The following is a 7500-nucleotide window of genomic DNA, read 5'->3' on the forward strand; positions in this document are numbered from 1 at the left end:
AAATCCCTTTATTTGGCCTATGTGAAGAAAAACACAGATGACAAGTCAAAAAATATCAAAAATATAATGTAAAGTATGTTGTTACATGTCATTGGTCATTTTTAAGTGGGTATATGGAAATCCTGGAGCTTTCTTAGTGGGTATACCTGCGTATCCCGTAGTATACACCACTGCATTACGAGATAATTCTTCTCTGATGAAGGTCTCCTGCTGGCGGGTGGATGTGTCATGTGAGGACACCCCCGCTGATCTCTGGGTAAATTTACATCCCAGCGGCCTGAGCCGCGGCGAGCTCATCTGAATGTAAATGTGGAGCTGATTGCAGGCGGCGTGTCCTCAGAAAAGGTCACCAGAACCTGTTCCAAACGGAGAGCTGACCGCCATCAGAGGCGAGCTGCTCAGCTACACTCTGAACACCTTAAAGGGGAACTTGAGGATTTCTTCACCTGGACCCCATGGTCCCATGTTTCTGGGTCTAAGTGTCTGATGGCATCATGGCATCATGACTTCGCGTAAACATACACGCCACTTTCCTGAAGCCAAATGGCGTGTTATCTGTACGCATTTTGAGCTATCCACGTGTATGTCAACCCAGTCTCACGGCAGTTCGTGTAAATGTCACGTTATTTTTAATCTAATGATATGTGTTCACAGGCACGTTTTTCTCGTTTTTTACGTGTAAATGTCACGTTATTTTTACGTGTTCACAGGCAAATTTTTTTACCGGGAGACTGCCAGGGGACGGCCGAAAAGGACGCCCCATTATGCCTGGAAGCGGCCGCGAGACGGCCGCGGGGGACGGCCGCTGGGGACGTGCGACAATAACGGGACGCTTGTGATTAGGAAGACTACGGAAACAAAACGCCACACGCGAGACGCGATCCCCGCTCGCCCGGGTGAAAGTCCTGTGTTGTTGGACCCATCCACCCCCCCGACCAACCTCCCTACGCGGACTTTCGGCTCTTCCTACTACTCCCTACCATTTTCATGCTGTGGCCACGGAATATGCTTCCCATTGAAATACATTACTACACATTTTCATGCTGGCCACCACGTAAAAAACGAGAAAAACGTCCCCGTGAACACGAATCAATAGATTAAAAATAACGTGACATTTACATGACCTGCCGTGAGACCGGGCTGTGTATGTCTACACCGTATACAGCGGACGGAAACATACATATCGCGAGAACGTGCCGTGCTATCGCGAGAACAACGTCACACGCGTGTAAAAAAGAAAGAAAAGGTTGGGTTTAGGAAAAGAACATTGGGAATAGAGCTTAGATCGGCCCAAAAAAACCAAGCCCGACCCTAACCGAGCCCGTGCACGTTGTGTCTGAGCTCGACCCGGCCGACACACAAACTGTAATTATGAGCCTGACCCTGATTTAAATCAGACAGTTTTTTAATATGTGGGCCGTTATAACTAGGGTTGGGTACCGAAACCTGGTTCCACTTTGGAACCGGTTCCTACGCAACCGGTAGGAATCGGACCGGATTAGAACGCAAATTTCGGTTCCTCATTTCGGTTCCACTTAATGTGTCGACTGAAATATTTTCCCTCTGTCGCTCCGAAATGGACGTAAAAATATCCCCCTCTCTCTGTAGTCTACCGTTGGCTAGCTACCTTAAATGTAGGCTACTTTTAAAATGCCATATTTTCCCCTCTGGGCTCACCAAAACGGACGTAAAAGCATATTAACCATTCACTGTTCACAGGTTTACTTATTATATATTTAAGTACTTTAGAGAAGAAAAGCTCTTGTTCCAAATAGAGCCATATTCACACGGTAGTTAAGGAACTAATAAAAAAAAGCATTCGGGCAATTTTCAGCCCAACCAATGTTACCATACCCTGTTAGGAGACCTTAAGGAATAGTGTAAAATACCCTATATAATCACTTAATCACCCCTTTAATGAAAGAAAAATTGCCTTTTTCTCAGATAATATGGAATTAGTGCAGGAGAAAGGAAACAATTAAGGGGGGGTATCCTCAAGGCAAAAATGGAATATAAAAACAAGATGGAGAGTACATTTCAGCGGTAACATAAAACCGGCCTGGGAGGGTTTAAACACTTTAATGGGAAAATGTTGTAAAAAGGTGACAGTCTTGTAGCTTGCAGTCAAAGTCTTGTAGATGAAATGAATACGTTCTTCTGCAGGTTTGATGCTGTTGATGATAAGGATGAGTGTGATGACATCAGTCTGTAAAAAATCTCCCTATATTTATTACAGAAGATGCTGTTGCCAAAAGCCTCACCATACTAACGCCGAATAAGGCCACTGGCCCAGATGGCCTGAAAGCCCGCTTACTTAAAGATTGTGCCCCACAATTAAAAGGTGTTTTTTCAAGGCTTTTTAACTCCCTCCTAGTTGCTGGTGTACCCACGTCTTGGACATTTTCTGTAATAAGGCCCATACCTAAGAAGCCTGGTGCAAGTAAGCCTGAAGATTTCCGACCCATAGCCAACACCTCCATATTGTGTAAACCAATGGAGAGAGTTCTGGTAGATCTCCTGACCTCTCAAGTGACCAGCGTGTTAGATCTGCTGCAGTTCGCTTATAGAAGTGACAGAGGGACTGATGGCGCTGTGCTGGTCCTTCTAGACTCTATTTCACAACAGCTTGTACTCTCTAAAGGGCATGCAAGAGTCCTATTTGTAGACTTTAGTGCAGCTTTTAATTCTATGAAGCTACACATTCTCCTGCAAAGACTAGCCAATATTAACATAGATCAGGGTCTGATTCTCTGGATCAGACTTCCTCTCATGTCGCCCTCAGAGAGTATGTGTAAATGGCATTTTGTCAGGAGTGCATACCATCAGTACAGGCTGCCCACAAGGCAGCGCTCTTTCCCCTTTGCTTTTCTCTCTATTCACAAATGAGTTTTCTATAAATAACAGCACCTTTAAATTGATAAAATATGCCGATGACATGGCCTTAGTTGGCCTCTTACAAAGAACTGATCCCCTTGGTGAGGCCTCCTATCTAGCACACATAAAGGCCCTTGAAGCGTGGTGCAATGACAGCGAGCTAGAGATCAATGTGGCAAAGACACACCAGTTACTCTTTTGCAAAAACCAAGACGTAACACCAGAGCCAGTTTAATTAAATGGCCTAGCAGTTGAAACTGTGGGACCTTTTAAGTACCTAGGTACAGTTCTTGACAACCATCTGAGTTTTTCAGATAACACAGACTATATTTTTAAGAAATGCTCACAACGACTCAGTCTCCTCAGAAGACTGAGCTGTCTGGGCGTCAGTGCTCAGATTACTGAGCTAGTATACACCAACACACTGAACGTGTTTTAACTTTCACCTCTCTGCTTGGTTTGGCCGTTTAAGCTGCAAACTCAAGAACAAGCTTAACAGGATGGTGTCAATGGCCAGCAAAATAGTGGGAAAACCCCAAAAACACCTGACCCAAATATACACTGGCAGAATGAGGAAGAAAGCTAGGAAAATCACTGCAGACAGTACACACCCAACAAGTCTGGGAGGCGTTCAGAGAGCCTCTGGCAAAAAGGGTTTTTACAAAATCCTTTATTCCAAATGCCATCAGTATCCTCAACCCCACCAGGGGACAACATCAAACTGAGCTGATATTTTAATGAATTTAAGCATTTTTATTCTTTTTTTTCTTCTTTTCATATTATTTTTTATACCCAACTGTCATGTCTGAGATGTTGTCTGTATGTTTATCTATCTTGTATGTCTGGTGGACAATAAAGACTTATTCTATTCAAAAAGCTCTTACAGCATGTGTATTGGATTGATCAGATTGTGTTTTCAAGCTGAACAGTTAATGGTGTGTCAGGGCCTAAACATAAAACAGCCACGAAATCACCATCACATCACTCCCAGTGTTGTGGGAATTGCTGTCGTGGTTTGCACTTCAGTGCCACCGTAATACCCACCAGACTCCATGTAAATAATCAGTGATTTTATCATCGTAAAACACACTTCAGTCAAAGTGGACAGAAACTAAATAAAACTACCAAAAGCCGTCTTGGTTCATCTTTCCACTGTTCCAACAATCACCACTCTGGTTTGGTTGAAATAAACCCTTAATTCACCCATTTACATGTGGAGATATGCTGGCTCTATACACGCTAAAAGTCCTGATTATTTATATGGAGTCTGGTGGAAATATGCTGGCTCTATACACGCTAAAAGTCCTGATTATTTACATGGAGTCTGGTGGAAATATGCTGGCTCTATACATGCTAAAAGTCCTGATTATTTACATGGAGTCTGGTGGAAATATGCTGGCTCTATACATGCTAAAAGTCCTGATTATTTATATGGAGTCTGGTGGAAATATGCTGGCTCTATACACGCTAAAAGTCCTGATTATTTACATGGAGTCTGGTGGAGATATGCTGGCTCTATACACGCTAAAAGTCCTGATTATTTACATGGAGTCTGGTGGAAATATGCTGGCTCTATACATGCTAAAAGTCCTGATTATTTACATGGAGTCTGGTGGAAATATGCTGGCTCTATACATGCTAAAAGTCCTGATTATTTATATGGAGTCTGGTGGAAATATGCTGGCTCTATACACGCTAAAAGTCCTGATTATTTACATGGAGTCTGGTGGGTTTTTTTTCTCTCTCCTCCGTGTCCCGGTGTGTTCGATGTTCGGAGGCCGGTTCAGGTGAATCTGCCTCTTCTTTTCTGCTGTAAAGTTTCATCTTCTGCCCCGTTAAACTCTGGAGGAACTTGACCCAGAAATGCCTCGATGTGATTGGTTCAGTGATTCCCTGATGCCCCTAAAGCCGTCTCTCCGTGTGTCCCTGGGCAACGATGTTTCTGGTGCAGAGTGGAGAGTCGTCTCAGGACAGACCGTTAACCGTTAACTTAAAGTCAACTTAAAGAGAATAGTTTCCATCCATCCCATAATCTGCAGATACAAACGGCTCCAGATGGCACAAAAGATCAGGTAGCTTTGGGCTTGGAGCTTCTTTTATGTTTGTGGGCAGCGGTTTTTTGGGGGTTTTTGACACTTTTTCTTCTGAGGTTTTGAGGCTCGTTTTTTCGAGGTGAAAGAGCCTAAAAAGTGCAGAGAAAGCAGAAAAAAGGGAACTAACAGAAGAGAAAGGTGTGTAGTTTCTATAGAACAGGTGAGTGCTGCCCCCTGCTGGACCAACTGTTAAACTACACACAGACCTTTCTCTTCTTTTAACCCTTGAGTGGTGTGTTCATATTTTTGTTACACAGCCAATGTCCCCGGTGTGGTGGACCCACCACATTATTAGGCTTTGAAGTCAATACAGCCGTAACAATTTATGTAAAAATACTTAACACATATAGCTCAATTACCAATGATATATATACATCATGTCTCTCTCTCTCTCTCTCTCTCTCTCTAGATTTGTTGTCAAGGATTATTTTTTCAAGTTTTTTTTTAGGTTTTAGAAACATTTTCTTGTGAGCACCGTGATGCTGAGGAGAAGATGCTTGAGCTGTCCCGTTTCTACTCAGAAGACATGCCCGAGCCAGAAGACGCAGTGGAGGAGTTTCGATCTTTTGGTGCATTGTATTCTGAGTTAAACGTGGATCTCACCAGCGACGCCGTCCTGCCATTCCTCGTACCAACGACATGGATAGAGCCTAGCCACACCTGACCATTCTCCACAGGATTTAGAAAAGCCTTCATCAGTTTCAGCCGTCTGCGGCTCATTAAGACAGACTTGCGTTGGTGCGTGGATGAGGACAGGCTGTCAAATCTCACCTGGCTGAGTGAGGAGGGACAGACATATCAACAAGGACAAAGCCACCATGAAGGAGAGGAGGATGAAGATTTAATAAGGGACCGTGATATGTATATAGTTCTGGTAGATGTATTTGTTCTGGAGGATCGTTAAGCAGACAACAAAATGGAAAAAAAAAATCGTCTAAGAACTTATATTTTAGTTATGAATGAGTTATAAATCTGTTTTACTCAAAGTTTTCATGTAGCACCTGTAGCCTCCCTATGGAGTTGTAAACAATCTTTGTGTTCAATATCAACAGTATAATAGAGCCATGTCATTATATAGTGTGGCACTGACTGAGCTCTCTTGGCCTGTTCAGCACCATCGCTGTCAAGTAACAATGTTTCAGCACCAGGGACAGCGACATCGATGGACAGCTGTCTCTGTCCGTCAGCTGTCTCTGTCCGTCAGCTGTCTCTGTCCGTCAGCTGTCTCTGTCCATCAGCTGTCTCTGTCCGCCAGCTGTCTCTGTCCGCCAGCTGTCTCTGTCCGTCAGCTGTCTCTGTCCGTCAGCTGTCTCTGTCCGTCAGCTGTCTCTGTCCGTCAGCTGTCTCTGTCCGTCAGCTGTCTCTGTCCGTCAGCTGTCTCTGTCCGTCAGCTGTCTCTGTCCGCCAGCTGTCTCTGTCCATCAGCTGTCTCTGTCCGCCAGCTGTCTCTGTCCGCCAGCTGTCTCTGTCCGTCAGCTGTCTCTGTCCGTCAGCTGTCTCTGTCCGTCAGCTGTCTCTGTCCGCCAGCTGTCTCTGTCCATCAGCTGTCTCTGTCCGCCAGCTGTCTCTGTCCGTCAGCTGTCTCTGTCCATCAGCTGTCTCTGTCCATCAGCTGTCTCTGTCCGTCAGCTGTCTCTGTCCGTCAGCTGTCTCTGTCCGTCAGCTGTCTCTGTCCGCCAGCTGTCTCTGTCCGTCAGCTGTCTCTGTCCGTCAACTGTCTCTGTCCGTGGTGCTGAAACATTTTTACTTGACTGGCAAACTGTTTTCTTTGTTCGTCAACACAAACTTGTCAAACGTGTCTTTTCTTTGTGATTTATTTGACATATGGACTGACTTGGCTCAACAAGTGACACATCATAACATTCATTCATCAGATATTTTACCGTTTTTATTTTAAAATGACTTGGTAGCAGAGGGCCCCGTGATGAAGCTCCGCCCCTGGAACTAACAGAAGAGAAAGGTGTGTAGTTTCTATGTAACAGCTGAGTGCTGCCCCCTGCTGGACCAACTGTCAAACTACACACTGACCTTTCTCTTCTTTTATGTAATGTATGTAATGTATTTTTCTCTGATTTGATTCACTATAAATGTCACGTTGTTATTTCAGACTGTCTGATTAGAATATACACCACATGCATCATATTATAGACAGGCATTAAAGACATTGGACCGTAAGGGTAATAGCTATCATCATTGTCACATAATTAAAAAATACAATATGTTTAGCTTTGAAAACTTCAGAAACTTTGCTGATGCCTGTCTTGTTTTTAAGGTACTCCGTGGGCTTACTCCACCACCGTTGTGCCAGTTTATAAAACAGAAAGATAAGGTCAATAGAGTAACCACAGCAACCATCAGAGGGGACTGCACACTTCAATTTAGAAAAAGTAGGATTGGAAGCACAGCTTTTTCTATCAGAGCCAAAAATATTTGGAATAGTCTGCCCAATGAGTTAAGGGAGTGTAATAGTCTCTCCTCTTTTAAAAAACATCCTAAATCTTGGATTAGGGACAATTACAATTGCAGCCATACA

At 43.9% G+C, this 7500-nt stretch overlaps 1 long non-coding RNA gene across 1 annotated transcript in view; it reads left to right on the top strand.

Moving 5' to 3' along the window:
* The window catches only part of LOC116035404, a 20322-nt gene that overhangs the window by 2636 nt on the left and 10186 nt on the right, over positions 1-7500 (top strand). Inside the window, exon 2 of the long non-coding RNA XR_004101354.1 lies at positions 5225-5229. This is a non-coding gene — a long non-coding RNA (uncharacterized LOC116035404). The remainder of the gene's footprint in view (positions 1-5224; positions 5230-7500) is intronic.

The sequence above is a fragment of the Sander lucioperca genome, chromosome 23 (assembly GCF_008315115.2).
Source record: "Sander lucioperca isolate FBNREF2018 chromosome 23, SLUC_FBN_1.2, whole genome shotgun sequence".
NCBI lineage: Eukaryota > Metazoa > Chordata > Actinopteri > Perciformes > Percidae > Sander > Sander lucioperca.